This window comes from Pan troglodytes, chromosome 12, assembly GCF_028858775.2.
Source record: "Pan troglodytes isolate AG18354 chromosome 12, NHGRI_mPanTro3-v2.0_pri, whole genome shotgun sequence".
NCBI classification, from domain to species: domain Eukaryota; kingdom Metazoa; phylum Chordata; class Mammalia; order Primates; family Hominidae; genus Pan; species Pan troglodytes.
In genome coordinates this window covers 64,910,721-64,926,945 of record NC_072410.2, presented here as the reverse complement: position 1 = coordinate 64,926,945, position 16,225 = coordinate 64,910,721, and the positions used below count along the sequence as shown (strand labels likewise).

Below are 16,225 nucleotides of genomic sequence, written 5' to 3'. Positions count from 1 at the left end.
TCTATGCCTCTAAAACAAGCCCAGCAGTGGGGCCCTGGTTATCTATCTAAAAGTTGTTGGAAGGAAAGCATAAGATAATGATGTGGCTCACTCGCTGCAAATGGTCTACGCTCCACCTCCCAGCTCCTCCATCAATCTCACTGAAAGAAAAGATTGCTGGCTCATCATTGATAGTGGCTCTGGCATGTGCAAAGCTGGCTTTGCTGGGGAAGACACCCCCTGAGCCATGTTTCTCTCCATCATCAGGTGCCCCTGGCACCACAGTGTGATAGTGGGCATGGGCAAGAAGGACTCCTACATGGGTGACAAGACCCAGAGCAAGCCAGATGCTGACCCTGAAGTACCCCATCCAGCACTGCATGGACACCAACTGGGGCAACATGGAGAAGATCTAGGACCATACCTTCTACAACAAGCTGCGCATGGCCCTGGAGGAGCACCCTGTGCTGCTGAGGCCTCCCTGAACCTCAAGGCCAATAGAAAGAAGATGATTCAGATCATGTTTGAGACCTTCAATACCCTGGCCATGCATGTGGGCATCCAAGCTGTAATGTCCCTCTATGTCTCTGAGTGCACCACTGGTATTGTCATGCATTCTGGAGATAGGGTCACCCACACAGTGCCCATCTATGAGGGCTACACCCTTCCCTAGCCATCCTGTGTCTAGACCAGGCTGGCCGGGACCTGTCCAACAATTTCATGAAGATCCTTACAGAGCACAGCTACAGCTTCACCAAAACAGTCGAGAGGGAGATCATGCGTGACATCAAGAGAAGCTATGGTATGTTACCCCGGACTTTGAGCAGGATATGGCCACCACTGCATCCTCCTCCTGGAGAAGAGCTACCAACTGTCCAACAGCCAGGTGATCACCATTAGTAATGAGTGGTTCTGACGTCTGGAGGCGCTGTTCCAGTTCTGAAGATTATGCTAACTTAATAAAATAAAAATAACCTAATAACTCCACCATGAAGTATGATGTGGGCATCCACAAGGACCTGTACACCAACATGGTGCTGTCCGATGGCACCACCACATACCCAGGCATCATGGGCAGGTTACGTAAGGAGATTGCCACCCTGGTACCCAGCACCAAGAAGATCACCTCCCTGCTGAGTGCAAGTACTTGGTGTGCATCTGCGGCTCCATCCTGGCCTCGCTGTCTACTTTCCAATAGATGTGGATTAGGAAGCAGGAGTACCATGAGTCAGGCCCCTCCATCATCCACTGCAAATGCTTCTAAATGGACTGCAGGCAGTTGCTTGTAGCATTTGCTTCATGAGTTAATTCAGAAGTATAAATTTGCCCCTGGCACATGTATACACCTCATGCTAGCCTCATGAAACTGTAATAAGCCCTTGAAAACAAATTTGTCCTTGAAGGTTGTATCTGATAGCAAGACTGGACTGTAGAACTTGTTGCTGATTTTAACCTTGTATTCAGGTTAACTATTCCCTAGTCATTTGTTTAATACACTGTACATACCTTTGATTTCAACCTTTAGTACATGTGGCTGGGTCAGTTCATGGCTGAGGAAAGAACAAGCTTATGAGAGACAAGTCAATGGCGTGTTGAGCCCGAGTAGCCAGTAGTCTCCGATCTGCAGAGGGTATTAAAGTGTCATGGCTGAGTGTCATGGGATTTCTCTAGAGGCTGGCAAGGGCTCCTGAACCAGTTGTCATTTCTATCTTGCCAGTCTCTTAGGGTTGGAAAAGTCCAAGCTGTAGGATCCCGCTTCCTTTCTTACCTGATGTTTTCCTGCCAGAACACCATGGACTGTTACTTGCCTTGAGTTGGAAGCAGTTTGCACTTACACCTGTAAATTTATTCATCCTTTAAATTTATGTGAGGGTTTTTTGTACACAATTCTCGATTCTTTAAGACATGATAACAGACTTTGGTTTTCTACTGTTATGTGAGAACATGAGGCCCCAGCAACACATCATTGTGTAAGAAAAAATGAAAGTGCTGCCATAACCAGAAAAAAAAAAGATAATGATGTGAAACCACTTCGAAAAGTGGTTTCAAATATATTGGAATATTGAAAATGCAGTTACTATTAAAACAATGATGTTTTCAGTGATGTGCTGTTAGGTGTGCATTAGGTTATTTTTATTTTATTAAGTTAGCATAATCTGCAGAACTAGGATGGCAAATTTAAGCCTGCTCAGGCTAGGTGTGGCTATTCTGAGACTCATCATGCCCCAAACTGATCCCACACAGTAAGATTTTTTTCCCACAGGGAAAGGGAAAGCATTTGTAGCTCTGGCGTGCTTCAACAGTTTTCATTTCTCCAATACGGAAATCATGGCATATGATACCAAAATTGCATTATCCAAACCCCATTGCAAATATGTTCTCCATATTTTTATCAGAAATAAAGTTTCACAAACCCACCAAGTGGTACAATGGATCGACATTCCTCTTCCTCTTTCATATTAATGGATTTTACTCTGTCCTATCATAATAAACAAAACACCAGTATAATAATTAATAACTAAGCTTAGGCCTTCAGCCTTTTCCAAGATCTCTAAACAATGAAGATACAGCCACAAACAGCAATTTGACCTACTAAAGAGATTTTGAAGAGGGACAAAAAGAGCAGTATTTCCACTTTAGACAGAACACTTCATTAAAAACAATCCTCAATAAATATTGAAAGAAAGGTACTTCTTTTTCCTTTATCAGCAACCCCCTCATCTTTTACTCATTGGTATGTTCAATGACCAGTGTGTTTGCAGTACTTATACCTACTCATGTTCTTTCTTGAGTGCTCAAAAAGATGATCACAGAACAAGGTCCTCAATTACAATAAATAAAACACTACACATTTAGTACATGTCAGAAAAATGGACTGTAATATTAAATCAAATGAGATCAAAATTCAATTCAGAAAAAAATATGAAGCACCAAGCTAAGCATCAGCTCTATTATTTTGCCAGTGTGTAAAAGCTATATGTTGATATTTAATGAATGCATGAGGAAAATTTGTATCAAAATACTAAAGGAAGGCTAGTACAATGCACATGGTTCTTATCAATGTGAAAACAGCAGAAACTCTTACATGTTTCATCAAAGTTCAAAACGTTTTACAACATGCTCGAACTAGTCTAAATAGATTCCCTGTTTTTGGTGTAAATTCAGAAAGAAGTTATTTCTTAGATCTAAGGTTTAAACTACTTTGGAAATAAAACATGAAGGTAAGAGGGTTGCCAAAAGTGCATATATATATATATAGGAAAAGACAGACAGCTGCCACTCTCATTGCCCATTAATCTTACACATTCTATATATAAGTATAGAAAAACTCAGTCTTTTTGGCATTTGGAATATTCCAATAATGGACATAATTAGAAATAAAAAGGTAAAGTAACTTAAGGGTGCCCACATAACAATTTTCTTATTATTATTATTATTACCTTGAGACAGAGTCTTGCTCTGTCACCCAGGCTAGACTGCAGTGGCGTGATCTCAGGTCACTGCAACCTCTGCCTCCCGGGTTCAAGCAATTCTGCTGCCTCAGCCTCCCAAGTAGCTGGGACTACAGGCGTGTGCCACCACATCCAGCTAGTTTTTGTATTTTTAGTAGAGATTGGGTTTCACCATGTTGGCCAGGCTGGTCAATTTTCAAAAACTACAAACACATAAAATAGATGTACCACTCAGATTTCTCAATGGAGACTTCTTGAAATTTTGAATTACAAGAAATTTCTCCCATTATTGAGAATGATTACTCATGATTTTTTAAATCCATGAAGTGAACAGATGCTGTTTGCACATTTTTATAGAATTATTAGAATAGAGATAAATAAATTGATTGGTCAAGGGATTGCATCCTTTATATTGGAATAAAGACTATAATTAAAGGGAAGTCTATGTTAAGGGTCATGACAAACAAAATAGTATCTCGATACATTTTGGAAACAAAACAAACAGGACTGTCAGTATGATGCTATTACACTCTTATATGAATATCATGATTCTTTCTGAAGCACATTGGTAGAAGTGCCAAGATTTCAATACTTAATGTATTCTAAAACAGTACAGATTAAAATATATTAATATTTTAAAGATTACATATAATATGTGTGTGTGCATGTGCGTGTGTGTGTGCATGTTCCTCTGGAAGTAGGGAGTAAAAGCTATGCCTTGTTTTCCCAAATAGCTTACTTTGTGCCTGTGTTTTCAGGTCTTACTCTTTCAAGTCACAGATGAATAAGCACTAGAGTTTAAGAGTGGAAGGGTAAGGGTGCAACAAACCAATACCAATCTGGGCTGCACTTACCATTATATCTATATCCATGTAAAATGTTTTAAAGTCCATCTTATTTGAAAAAAATTAAAGGATCTATTTTGAGACTGTTTACCAAGTTGATATCCTGGCACATGACGGGTGCTCAACAAAAGCTTATGGAGCAAGGAAATAAACATGCCAACCCCAAAGAGTCACCTCTTCATTGAAATGCTCACCTATTTAGGTTGCATTCTTCCTTTCCTGGACCCTCCCTTTAACAGCTAACTCATCTTTCTTATCAGTTAGTGAATTCCACTCTAGACTTTACTACACGTTTCTTAATAAATAGTCCTCGAAGTAAAAAACAAAAAACAACTAGCTGACAAAGTAACCCAAATGGTGGTATCAAAGGATCTGTGGAGTTCATCTGGAATAAGAATATAGAGCCAGGTGATCCTTAGCCACCCCAGATGTCATCTCTTGTGCTCTACCGTGCTGAAAGCTGCACCTAGCAGGGAGAGTCAAGAGGAAAGTGATGCCATCACTGTAGCAGGCAATGTAGCAGGTTTAGGTATCTCTTACCAATTCCTTTCTTTCTAAGTAAAATAATTTTTAAGTTTCAAACTTTATTTTAATGAAAATATTTTGGAAACTGGATAACAAGTACCAGAATAATAGATTATATAATTTTTAGTTTCATAGTATGGTAATAGCAAAACGTTTTAGCAGTATACTTTGACGAAATAAACACCCTAGTAAAAGGGTCAGATTGCTAAATGGTACAAGGAGGTCTAGTGGAAGCCCAAATGCCCTTGGCTTGATTTTCAGCTCCAGCAGTTACATGCTGCAAACTGTGTCTCTGTTTCCTTACCTCTAAAGCAGACATACAAATCAACCTCAAAAGTCTGTACTGAGAATTCTAAAGGTAATATATATAGCTTAATCTAGGTATCCTGCAAATGTTAGACTCCTTTTCCTTGACCCTCTCTCATGCAGCGAACACACACACACACACACACACACAGTGTACTACATTTTCTTCTTAAACAAGATACAAATAATGAAACTAATTTCCCTTGACTTTTCCAGCAAAGTTATGGTAATATATTATTTATAATATATAACCACAAAATAGTATATGCTTTGTCCACATGTTGAAACTTTACTTCTATAGAACACATAAAATGTAAGTTTTCATCATTTAGGGAGAAAAGCTTTTTAAACTACATTTTTTCTTTCCCTAATTTTTAATGATATTATAAATCTGATAAAATGTATGTGTACCTATTGCAGAAATTTGAAAAATATACAAAAAAGCACAAAGAAAACAAATGAAAGTAATTAATTCCCTAACTCAGAAACCATTATTACTAATCTTGATTTCCTTTCTATGCATTTGAATTGGATTATCCGCTACATCCTGTTTTGTAACCTTTTTACACTTATTAATGTTCTATGAATATTTTGAATGCTTAAGTATTTTTAAACATTCTATATAATATAAATATCATTTTAATCGCTGCATATTATTTTATCTTGTGGTTATACCATAAATTGTTTAATCAAAGCCATATTGTTGGACATTTGAGGTTGTTGCTGTGGCCATTGTTTTTAAGCAATACTGTTAGAATAAACTGCTATGTACCCATCCATGACCCAGCTTCAACAATTATCACCTCATGGTCAGTCTTGTTTTATCTGTACCCTTATGTATTCCCCATACCACCCTCAGATTATTTTGAAACAAATCCACTCATTATTTCATCTGCACATATTTCACTGTGTGCCTTTAAATTAGACAGTGTTAAAAATCCTTCATCTTTACCCCTTCTTTCTCCTTCTTCCCTTTCCTTCCTCAGACTGTTAATATCAACATCCAAATAAGAGCCATACACTGCAAATAGTTAAGAGGTTCCTTTCTGTGTTTTTCCCCTTGCAATTTATTTGTCAGCAAAAACACAAAGAAAAACAAACAAAATTAGGCCAATGAACCTATAGTATTTCCCATGTTTTGGATCAGTGTCATTTACCATGCTCCTCTATCAACTGTACTTCCTAGAAATAGAGTCTTAGATAAGGAATTTTGTTCAAATTTTGGTTCTACGTTTTGGCAAGAATATTTCATAGATGGTATGGTATACTACCCTCAGGTGGTACATAATACAGGATTGTTTACTTTTTTCTGATGTTAGCAGCCATTGATGATCCAAGCCTGGATCCATTAATTTATCAGCATTGTACAATGGTGATATAACAGTTTTGCTAATATAAATAACACTACATAACTAAAATATTATAGCTGAATATCTGGGCACATCTATATATATGTTTATTTTTTTAAAATCCTTAAAAATATCTGAATCAAAGTGTATCAACATTTGGAAATTTACATTACCATACATATTGTCCAACTATCCTCTTAGGAAGTTACACTAACCATCATCTCAGTGTTGGCCATTAGTATTGTTTTAAGTATTTGCTCATTGCCAAGAATAAATTCATTGTGGTTCATTTTCAAATACTTTGCTTACCAATAGGATTAAACATACTTTATTTAAATTTAAATTTTACTTCTTTTGTGAACCGGCACCCTTGTTCTTTGATCATTTTTCTGTTAGGTGTCTTTCTTTTTCTTTTCTTTTTCTTGGTTCCCTTACGATATTTGGTTAAGTGTTCTGGAAACTATCTCTTATGAGTGAGATCTATTGTGATATACAAACGCGTACCTATAACATTCAAGTATTCTGTATGCTATGTTAGCCCAGCCTAACATTTTATCCAAGATTCTGGTTGAAAATGGCAAAGCAAACATCTGCAAGACATGCTGAACATGACGTTCATACTATTAGGAATAGAACTTTAATATGCTACAAAGAGGGACTGAGGTAACCGGGCTAGTCTACCATTATGCTCAGCAAAGGATTTGTTTTACTCTTATAATTTAAACATTAAGCCAATTAATTTTCTAATGGTATTATGATTAAGAAACACAAAACATTATACTAAATACTGTGGCCATAAAAAATTGTCATATTCCCATATAAAAATTATAGATTCATTTATCTCTAGGCTTTGCAAATATTCTTTTTTCCACAAAGAAAAAAATAGCAATTTTTATTATGAAGCACTTAAAAGGTAATAAGGAAGCTATCACAGTAAAAAAATTATTGATATATAGGTTGACTCTTGTCATTTAAGAGTCCTGTAGCTAAACATACCATATGCCTTAGAACAGGCTTTATGCTAGAATAAATACTTATAGATGCAGCCATGCACATTCAGTCCAATTTTCTGAATACATTTCCCTAAAAAGGAGATACAAATCATTGCAAGTCTATAACTGACATATTATACTTTATATAATCTAAGGCCAAATATAAAATTTTATAAGTAATCTTTGTAGGAGAGGTAGAATGTTGAGCCTACATCAGTGGGGAAAACATAATATTTATAATTGAATCAAATAGCTAAGAAACACAATTAGGTATCTGCCACATCAGTATTCACATTTGTGCATTAAGATCATGCAAATGGAATTAATTATTGCTCAAGTCATTTAGTTACAAGCAGTAGCTAAACTCAACAGTTTTCCAATTTCAAGCATATATAATATGTAATAGAAATAATACAGTTCATAATGAACAATGGAAAGAGAAGAAAAGTAGGAGAGAAGGAAAAAAAGGGAAGACCAGAAGAAAAAGGGGAGAGAAGAAGGAAGGAAAACTTGCCAAGAAAACACTTTTCATTTCAGAGAAAATCATCTTTCCCTTATAATAACCACAATGCCTATTTTACTATAATCAGTTTCATAACTGTCTTTCAGTTAAACATCAAATAAGTTCACATTTGAATTTTAAGATAATTCTTTTTTTTTTTTTTTTAATTACACTTTAAGTTTTAGGGTACATGTGCACATTGTGCAGGTTAGTTACATATGTATACATGTGCCATGCTGGTGCACTGCACCCACTAACTCGTCATCTAGCATTAGGTATATCTCCCAATGCTATCCCTCCCCCCTCCTGGCTAGCCATATGTAGAAAGCTGAAACTGGATCCCTTCCTTACACCTTATACAAAAATCAATTCAAGATGGATTAAAGATTTAAACGTTAGACCTAAAACCATAAAAACCCTAGAAGAAAACCTAGGCATTACCATTCAAGATAATTCTTGTGTAGTGTCTAAGTAAAACCCAAATATTTTACATTAATTTCCTCAATAGATCACAAATTGATACAATTTAAAATGTAATCAACATTCTAAACTATTGCGGATCACGAGGTCAAGAGATCGAGACCATCCTGGCCAACATGGTGAAACCCCGTGTCCACTAAAAATACAAAAAATTAGCTGGGTATGGTGGTGCACGCCTGTAGTCCCAGCTACTCAGGAAGCTGAGGCAGGAGGATAGCTTGAACCCGGGAGGCAGAGGTTGGAGTTAGCTGAGATTGCACTACTGCACTCCAGCCTGGCAACAGAGCAAGACTCCATCTCAAAAAAAAAAAAAAAAAAAAAGAAAGCACAAATTTTTCACCTTCTTAGAAATGCAAAATCTTCCTCAAGAAGGGTTATTTTGCTTCAAATTCTATCGAATTGAGTGAGGAAGGCTTAACTAGGCCTTTATTTAAATGTGGGCATTATTTAAACTTTCTAAACTCCCGAGAGAGTAACAACAGGGCCTACCTCACAGAACTGCTATACCTTCATACATGATGACATAGATAAACTTAGTGAATATTCGTTATTCCTGTCATCTCAATGATCATCATTATTATGTCATCAAAAGTGTCTGGGAATTTATATATCAAGAGTTTCCCATAAAAATAGTTAACCTGTAAAAAACTTACACTCACCTAGCAAGGATGTCTTATTATACGGTATATCTGTTTTAAAGTAAATTTTTCAAATGAAAGCCAGTGAAATCAGTGGTTCTCAGTAAGGGGATATGTTTGCCCCCCAGGGGATAATTGTTAACGCCTGGAGACATTTGTATAGGGGTAGAGGGTAGGGATAGAGGGGCTGGGGAGACTACTGGCATCTTGTCAGTAGAGGCCAGGGATGCTGCTAAACATTCTACAACGCACAGGACAGCCCCACTGCAACAAAGAATGATCAGGCCCAAATTTTAATAGTGCCAAGGTTAAGAAACCATGTAGTAGGGTCACCATATTCCTAATAAAGACATTCACCAAAAAATATTCAGGCCTTCACTAAAACAAATAATCTTGAAAGTCTCCAATGTATTTTCCTAATTTATGTTTAATACCAATTGCATTAAAATCTACTGTTTCACAAAGCTTAGTTCCATAATCATAGTTGTATTACCCACTAAGAGTATTCACTTAAATATCCATGAAGTTATCATTCCTTTCTTGTAAAATCTAATAGCTTATTTATACCTTTTGGGGAAATTCTTAAGAGGCACTAGTAATTTTCTACATTTGATATTTTAATATCTAGAATGTATATTTTTATCTTATTTCACTAGGAGAAAAAATACACCATGAATACATTAGCCATATGGAAAAGACAATGAGGTTTAGTAATTAAAATTGAAAAGGTAAAGAACTATGCAGTAATCAGAACACTGATTAATCAACTGATAATTTTATCTTGATTAATGTTGCTGATTTCTCTTCTTATTGACCTAGGTGAAGTAGGTTTAGACCAATTAAATATAAATCATTCTCCTCTTTTTACATTCTGGTGGGCAGCTTCCAGTATTCTAAGTCACACTACATTTAAGAAGTACCATTGAAATGCTTTTACTAAATTGGGCAGTTCAACAAAAGATAGAATTAGGTTTATGTTCCAAATATACTGATGCTTTTATCTCAGGCTAAATTATACAGAGCTGGTTTATTTCAATATTACCTAGGGAATATTAAAATTAGAATAAATTATTATTTTTGAAAAATCCTCTGAAAACACTCAGTTAAACAGCTAGGTATATATTTTACTAAGTCTAACGTGAGAAATCAGAAGGACTCAAATTAACGAATATAATTAGTATCACATGTAGGGTCTCATGTCATGAAAGTCTGCAGCTATGCTAGTTAATAGAACAAATTCTGGTATTAAAAAAATAACAATCATTAATTCTTAGCCAATCAGTTTTCTAGAAGAGATCCCCCCTAAAAAAAGAAAAAAAGAAAAAACAAATATAGAGAACAATTGCTGGAGATTCCTGAATTCCATAAATGTGTATCTTCAGTAAAGCTCATTTTTTAAAATCCTAAGACCAAAAAAAAAAAAACAGCTAGAGCTAATAAATGAAAATTATGATTTACAAAGAGTGAAATCTCTCTTCTTGTCAATTAAGTTGATTATACTCAGGTAACAAAGACATTTTGATAAAGCCAAGCAGTTAAGATATTGTTGCAGTCTGTAATTTGCTGCATCTTGCCCTCATCTTCTAATGCAGGATCCAGTCTCATCCAACTAGCAGTTCTTTGATAGATCAGCTGGTAGAAAACCAGCTTCCTCTACCCTTTTCTGCTATCCCCTTTCCCTATGTGTCTGGCCCTACATCTCCAACTACTGCTGAAGCTCTGGAAGTGCTAAAGCTGCCCAGTTTTCAGTAGATGAATGTCTTCATAGGTTACTGCTTGAGAGGGAGATGTCAAAGCAGGGCTTCATGTACTGAATCTTAGAAAATCTCCTTTACATATGTATATCACATATGTAAGATTATATATATATATATATATATAAATAAAATTTAGTGTTTCTTTAAGGCCTCAGAAGGCACATGAAGATGATTATAATAAAAAGAGCAACCACAAACAACAGCATCACCTAACAGTATATGGGCACTTGCTCTGGGGCAGGAACTTTGACAAAGGCTGACATTTATTGAATCATTAATCCTCAAACAGTCCAATGAGCTGGTATCTATTTTAGCCTCCTTTCATAGTTGAGGACTAAGCCACAGAAGGATAAAAAAGTAGAATGCAGGACTGATGGGAATTGAACTCAAGGATTCTGACTCCCCTGGCTCTGATTTTTGGTTGTTTGGACTCTGGATTTTAGCAACATAAATACCATATGAGAAGAGGGAGTTATTTATCCATTTTATAGGTAAGTATAGGTATGTATATGTTCAATAGGTGTATATTTATGACTAATAGTGATTTAAATAACAATGGCTAATGTAATTATTGATAATGCTTTACTGTTTATAAGTACATAAAATACATCCAGGGTCCCAGTGAAATTTCACAGTCATTGTTAATGATAGGAAGGTTGATACAGAAAGGGCTTCCCCATTAAATGCTCGGGTGGAAGACTGTTTTTAAAATTATCTTGGATTTTTTTAACACAAGGACCATCTATTTAATAAGTTTATTCAATATATCTAGCCTCTTGCCAACCCCTGTTCAAGTTGCTATATTTGATACTAATGGTTATCTGTTCATTCACACATTTGACAATTCCAGAAGATAACAGCAATGAATAAAACTGTCCTCATGGAGCTTACAGACTAATTACATAAAGTAAGAGCTAAAACTGATGACAGTGAAAAACTAGGAGCATTTTATTTGTAAGTTCTTTATAGAAGTCAGAGAGTTGGTGTCTGATCTGAAATGTTTAAACAGAATTTCAACTTCAATATTTTAAGAACTTTTAAAAACTATTATAGTTAATCTGACACATGGATAGCTCTTGGTAATTAGCAAAGTATTGGCTTTGTCCCCAAATCCCTGTGATTTAGGTCAAATTTTTGGCCCTGTTTTACAGAGGAAGAAACTGTGGCTCAAAGAAAATAGGCTACTTTCCCAAAAATACAAAATGAGTAGAAAATCTAGAACTGAAAATGTAAGATGTGCTGGGCAAACCAAACAAATAAAATACTAACAATAAACATACATGCACAAGATTATATGATAAGGAGCCATGTGAACAAAGCTCATTTATTCTACAAATGTTTACTCTGTCTAGTATGCAGCCACATGTAATATGTGGTCTTCTATTTGCACCGTGATGATTGAGTAAACATTCAACTGAATACAGAAGTGAACAAAAAGAGGCAATGCACAGTTACAGCATTACAAACCAAGACAAGGTGTGAATCCATGAAAGTATCTGGTATGCCTAAGGAATTATGACTCCTGAGGGTTACTAAAGCACAGGGTCAGTGAGGAAGAAATGTTAAATGACAGTCAGGACTGTATACTGAAGGATCTATGGGAACTGTGCAATGAATATGTACTTAATTTTGTAGGCTGTGTAGAACCATTAAAGGTTTTAAATGGAAGATGTGAATTTTGTGCGATATGATTAATATTGTAGGAAATTAACACTGTCAGCACAATGAAGGAAGGATTGGCAAGGTAAAAGCTCTCCAATTTGCTTATCTCCTCCGAGGCTCACAGTGTGTGTGTGAAGAACAGATAATAAGTCCACATGGCTGAAGGGGAGAGCAACTGGAAGACAAACACAGGAAGGAGAGACTGGAAAGTTAGATTAGGTCAAGACTCTGCAGGACTTGATTGTTAATAACTTAATCTTTCTTTTATAGGCAGGCTTTATATCACTTATGATCACAATTATATTAGTTGTCCATGTGCATTTCCCTCAGTACCTAGCAATGGATCACTGGCTTGTACCTGTGGTAGGCAAGCAGTACATTTTTTAGTAATTTTATATATAAGGCTAAATCTAATCAAAACTGATGAAGACACAGGAATTTCTGTAAAAACATAATATATGCATTCTGAAAAAAATAACCCTCAAGTTCTACAAAATTGGACAATAAAAATAAAAATTGATTTTAAGGGAGAATTTTAAGATTTTAAGGAAAAAATTATTAGGGGCACTAATTATAATCTATGAAACTTATAAGTTGAGCTCACAATAAAATCATTCTAATTTTAAATATTTTCACAGTTTAAAAGACATGTTAAGTGACTAATAAGTAAAGAAATACTACAGTAAATATGAGACTTCACTTTTAAATAATGATGAGTAAAAGTGGCTTGATGGAAGAGAGTGTAAGAAAAGCTGAAGCTGCTGAATTACATAAAAAACAACAAAACACACACTGGGAAAACTACTCAATTAGATCATCCAAAACAGGATATGGTTAAATTGAACCCGTAAAATAACTTGCAGTCAATAGACTATGTCTCTATGTTTTGCATGTTCTGCTGTGTTGGCTTCACTTTGAGTCTAAATGCGATTACAAAATATGAATTGCAATATGAACCTACATGATTCCATCTAAACAGGTATCATTCCCATGTTTACAATAGTGTAAGAGCTAATTAACTTTACAGAAGCACACTTAAAGCAGGATAGACTATAACTGGAATTACTGAAAGAATCTTCTAACATCAACTATATGGATATTTTTTAAATAAACATACAATGAGGAATATTTATAACGTATGAATAATATGTGAACAAAAATAGCAATAAAACAAATACCCACACAGTGCCCATCCAGTTTTTTAAATAACGTTTTTGCTATTTCTAAGGCCACCTCTCTGGTCATATCCCCATCAGCACTGCACACTTAGAGGTAACCATGATCCTGAGTTTAGTCCATGTTATGCCTTATTTATTATCTTAGTAATATTTTGATTTTGCATATTTTATTTTTTTATAAATGGAATTATATTGAAAATAATCTATGCCTTGGTTTGTTCACTCAATACTATGCCGTTTAGACTTCATAATATATATATAGTTGTAGCAAGTCCATTCATATTGCCTTATAATATTGCATTTCATGAATACATAAAATTCACTTATCCATTCTACTGACAATGGATATTTGGGATATTTTCCACTTCCCTTGCTACTATAAACAAAATATTTATTCATGTTATTTTTCATATCTACAAGTACACTTGTAAAGAATTTTTGTTGGATAAATTCTGCTGGATTGTAGGGAATCTAAATGTTCCACTTGATTACATGATACACAATGATTTCTAAAGGGGTTCTAACTATTTTCATTTCTGAATACATTTTATAAGAGTTCCTATTCTTCTACATTTCTACCAGCACAAGATATTGAAGACTTTTAACTTCTACCAATCTGTTAACTGTAAATGGTATTTTATTATAATTTCAATTTGTATTTTATGACAGCTAATGCAGTCAAACATTTTTTGTTCGCTTCCTAATCATGCATCCTTTAATGTGAAACGCAAATTTGTCTTTACTTTGGTATTAGTTGTCTTTTACATATAAATTTGTACGATATCTTTGTACATTATAGATTCTAATATTTTGTCAATACGTGTGTATGTATATATTTTACATGCACATTCACACATATATATAGTTAACATGTTCTTCACATTTGTGGTCTATTTTCACTTCATGATATCTATTGAAACAGATATATTTTTATGAAGTCAAATTTGCCTTTGTTGTCTAATTCTGTTTTTATTTAAAACTTCTTAACCCCAAGACAAAAATATATTCTCCGTATTGTCTTCCAAAATTTTAGAAATTCACATTTTAATAGGTTTTTAATACATGGAACTAATTTTTGTATATATTGTGACAAAGAGTGAGGCAAGTTAGGTTATTTTTTTGCCCCCATATTGACAAGCACCTGTCTCAGCACACCTTATTGTACTCGGTACTTTCCCTCACTGACATGTCAGTGGGGTCTTAATGAAAGTGTTGGTTTCTGGGCTTTCTCTTCTGTTCCCACTGGCCTATTTGTCTAAACCTGAACAAACAACATAAATCTTAATGATTCTAACTTTATAATAAGAATTTATATTTGGTAGGGCGTGTCCTCCATCCTTACTGTTCTTCTGCAGGAGTGTCTTGGCTTTTCTTGCTTTTCCATACACATTTTAAAATCACATTATCCAAGTCCACATTGAAAAAGATAAAACTTTCAATATTTCACAATTTATTATGATACTATTTGATTTAGAAACCTGTTATGTGGTTAAGAATTTTTTTCTACCTGCTTTGCTAAAATTTTAATCATTATTATTGAATTTTATCAATTAATTTTTCTGGATCTACAAAATAATTGTTTTCTAATGCTGTGCCACCTTTCATTCCCCCCTTTTTTTTAAAAAAAAAAAAAGCTACTTAGTTTTGATACAATGTCTATACATTCTTAGATTTATTCTGCTAATACTTTAACTTTTTAAACCTAAGAAATAAGGCTATAATTATTTCTTATACTGTCTCAAAAAATAAGTTAGAGGGTAGACTTCCTTTTTCTGTCTTCTGAAATAATTTTATAAGATTGGAATTTTCAGTTCCTTAAAGTTTTGGTAAAAGATCCCAACAAAATTGTGTGGCAGTGGTGATACTTGAAGAGAAGATTACTGATTCAAATATTTAATGGATATGGACATTCAATTGTTCTATTTATTTTCACTCTGTTTTGGTAATTTATGTTAGGAATTTAACATTTCACATGGTCTCAACTTTGGCAGCATAAAGGTGTTCATAATGCCCTTTTCAAATCACTTTAAACCCTGCTGAACTTTTTCATTTTTGATTCATTCTTAATACTATTTATTTTGTCCTCTTTTGGGCTTTTGAACTCTCTTGCCAGTCTTTTTAATGAACCAGCTTTGATCTTTTTTAACACTCATTTTCTTCTTTTCATATTATTTTATTAATTAGACCTTTATGTGTGTTATTTCCTTTCTCCTATTATCTTTGAACTTATTCTCAATCCTTTTCTAATTAAGACATTAGAACTTGATCAAATTTGGCTATTTTTCTGTATCTCTCATGGTCATTGGGGATAGTATTCCCTATACATCTCTCCCACAAAAGTTGCCCACATTGGCAGGGCGCGGTGGCTCATGCCTGTAATCCCCGCACTTTGGGAGCCCGAGGCGGGCAGATCACGAGGTCAGGAGATTGAGACCATCCTGGCTAACACGGTGAAACCCCGTCTCTACTAAAAATATGAAAAATTAGCCTGGCGTGGTGGCGGGCGCCTGTAGTCCCAGCTACTTGGGAGGCTGAGGCGGGAGAATGGCATGAACCCGGG

General features: G+C 35.0%; 1 protein-coding gene and 1 pseudogene across 1 annotated transcript in view; one reads left to right on the top strand and one right to left on the bottom strand.

Annotated features, from left to right (window-relative positions):
* LOC134807785 (formin-2-like) overlaps nt 1-16,225 on the bottom strand; it is a 499,018-nt gene that overhangs the window by 212,523 nt on the left and 270,270 nt on the right. The window lies entirely within an intron of this gene.
* LOC134807816 (actin-like) lies at nt 19-1,018 on the top strand (annotated as a pseudogene).